The sequence below is a fragment of the Oryzias melastigma genome, linkage group LG13 (genome assembly GCF_002922805.2).
Source record: "Oryzias melastigma strain HK-1 linkage group LG13, ASM292280v2, whole genome shotgun sequence".
Taxonomy (NCBI): Eukaryota; Metazoa; Chordata; class Actinopteri; order Beloniformes; family Adrianichthyidae; genus Oryzias; species Oryzias melastigma.
This window is the reverse complement of record NC_050524.1, coordinates 30,034,841-30,037,841: the sequence shown is the minus strand read 5'-3', so window position 1 is coordinate 30,037,841 and position 3,001 is coordinate 30,034,841. Positions and strand designations below refer to the sequence as shown.

The 3,001-nt window shown below is 36.5% G+C and overlaps 1 protein-coding gene across 2 annotated transcripts in view; it reads left to right on the top strand.

The window, feature by feature from the left end:
- The window catches only part of slc6a4a (solute carrier family 6 member 4a), a 30,717-nt gene that overhangs the window by 8,212 nt on the left and 19,504 nt on the right, over window positions 1-3,001 (top strand). Inside the window, exon 1 of one of the 2 annotated variants that reach the window (XM_024276643.2) lies at window positions 1,249-1,843. The exons of the other annotated variant lie outside the window; for it this stretch is intronic. The gene's annotated coding sequence lies outside the window, so the exon portion shown is untranslated. Of the gene's footprint in view, window positions 1-1,248; window positions 1,844-3,001 lie in introns of those variants that run through there. 2 annotated transcript variants of the gene reach the window in all.

Below are 3,001 nucleotides of genomic sequence, written 5' to 3'. Positions count from 1 at the left end.
AAAAAAAAAAAAAGCGTCAGGACTTGACTGTTAATATCTTTCTTTTTCCAGAAGAGCTACAGTGTCAAAATAATTTGTCACAGTGCGCATGCTCACTCAGTTAGATCGATGTTCCGGGACTCGCCTGTGACCCCATGACGTACTTTGACAGTGAACAGGAGAAATTTGTATTCAAGACAACGAAAACCCGTATTCAAAAGAGAGATTCTCAGCGTGAAACTAAATGTTATATTCATCTATTTTTCCTGCAACATTGTCTTTATAATACGACTTTGTCTTAATGAATACGTTTCTTTTAGACTATTATTTTACCTCATATAAATTATTTTTTTGTGTGTGTAAAAGATTGATGAGCTCCATCAGTTCATGTCAAGAGAAGACTTTTAACTGTAATGTGTTCCACTGTCACTTCAGAAGGGACATCTGCTCAAGCTTAACACCCCAAAACATGTGGGAGCTTTTATACTTTCTACTCATCAGCGTTCATTTTTTCAGAGAATTGAGCTTTTGATGGTTGGAGATTTTCTACTTATTCCAAATGTAAAAATAAATCAGTCAAAAATAAAAATAAGAGGCACTTTATCAATAATTAGAATAGTTGTGGCAGCTCGGCGTGAGCGAGAACTCTTTTTGCTCTCAAAAGAAGAACAGCGCTTCAGCTGGTTTCATTTAAAGAAAATGAGGCCCAGGGAAGTAAAATCATTCATTTTTAACACAAAAAAATACACATTAACATACAGTAATTTACTTTTGTTTCTTTCCTTTCTCATTAATCATCTTGCGAGTCCTCAGATTTATGAGTCGGTCCTCCAGGGAGGTGTGGGGGGGTTTCATCATGAGAACTGTCAGTTTTACTCCAAAAGAGGTTGGTTGGAGAATCCAAACTTTGATATTTTTGTGGGTTTTTTTTACTTTTTGGTTCAAAAGTTTCCCAGTTTTTCAAAAATTAGAAACAGTTTTTGCACTTTTATCAGTCGCACAAACACAGATGGATGTGGAAGTCTTTTATCGAGCTGCCAAAGCCTCTCAAGTTTCCATAAAGTGGAACTTAATAATAACTAGCTTTATTGTTTCAAATAAAAGCTGCAGGAGTACCTTACATGCACCGCCTTGCACCGAGAAAGATGACTCAGGAACTGAGGTATCCGTTTCTCTGCTACAGGTTTAGCATGCCAAGTGAATCAACCAAATCAAGGGAAAGCATCTGCAGCCAGCGAGGGAGGGCTGGGGGGTTGATTGTGAGGATCTGTAATGCTTTCTGCAAGCACCAGTGTCATCTGGTCAAACAAGCTGCACTTCCAAGAAAGTAGGAGTTCTGAGAGTTTCTGACATGGACTGAGGTCATGAAGATGTAAGGCAGAAAGTATGGAGTCCAGAAACCAGAGCCTCCCTGCTGTAGGAAAAGTCTGAATGGAGGATTTAGAGTGGAGCAGCAGAAAGGGGAGGAATGAGTGACAGGTGGGGAGAAGGAAAAGCTTCAACACTCCTTCCATAGACGGAGGGACGTTCTTCTAAACTTCTTTTTTTCTGTTTGTGTTATGACTGCATCAACACAAACCTGACACTCTAATGTGCAGGTCTGTGCCTGCACGAGCGTCTGCTGTCTGAGCGCATGCATCCATGCATACATCTGAGAACGCTGCATGTGTGTCACTGTGTGTGTGTTGTAAGTCAGTGAGAGAGGGACAACAAGGGAGTGAGAGCAAGAGAGAAATGAGGGAGTTTTGAGAGGCAAACGGGAGATCCTCATGTGCGGCTTTGCGCTCTTTCCCGGCAAGTTTCCCGCCGTCCCTCAGGATTCTTTACGTTCAGAGTAAAGAAGTTCTTCTTTGACCACCTCCAGGTAAAGCATGCGTGACTAAATCCTTTAAATTTGATTCTTTTTCATTGTTTAAAAAGTTTATTTTCTTTGCTTATTAATATCTTCAATTGAAATAAAATCAGTTATTTTTATTTATTATCACATTTTTGCACATGAGGAGTTTTTTAATGCGTTATCTCCATTAATTATGTAGGTTTTTGTCCTTTTTTTCCTTAAAACTAGCTTATTCTTTGTATGCACTGCAGCATTATGGTTAAAAGTTGAGCAAAAAACTGTATTTTAAGAAAGTACTTAAATTTCAATTACTAATAAAAGCAAATTAATTACTTAAAATAAGAATTCCTGGTGAAATGCCTTTTCTTATCATACTGAAAGATTTGCTTTGTTTATTTTAAAAAAATCAAAAATGTTTTACAGAAAAAATACGTAAAGAATTCATTTTATATAAAAAAATGAGGGATTTTAGTTCTTTTACACAACTTTCTAGGGGGAAAAAATAAGTTTTCGACTTCTTTGAATCAACCAAAGTGTCAGAACTCCTCGGGATGAACAGACTGAGGTGTTTGGTTTCTTGACAGACAGAAAAGTCACGTTGTGTGAAAACAGCTGGCCTTTCATTAAGTGATGGAATTCCTTGTAAATGGAAGTCTTCCTGCCTCCCGGCCGCTGTCACTAATTGAGCCGACACTGTAAACAATACCATCTGTGTTAAAGGAGGTTTTTTAAGCTTCAGCTCATGTGACAGAAATCAGGGTGCTATGACAGCTCTCCATTTTTTTTGTAAAAACAACATTTGAACTAAAAGTGTGGAGAAATTTCAAATTTTGGATACAAGAAAAAATAGTGCATATATATTTATAAAATGTATGTTTTTAAAAATGATTGTTTTATGCAAGTCTGTTCCACATCTCATGCTTTTACTTTTTATGTGTTTATGTTTTACTCTAATTTTACTGTAATTTACTGTCATTTTTTAATAGTTAGCCCGATCAACATAATCCCAGCAGATTCACGCTGCTTTTCTCCTTCAGAATCTACCGGAATTACGTTGATCGTTAAAAGTTAAAGATTTTTTTTGTTTTAGCGTCACCGATGATACCACACATGTTAAATTATTAAAGGAAATTGGTAAAGTGAATTGTAAACTATTAAAAAAAAAAATAAAAAAAAAAACAGAAA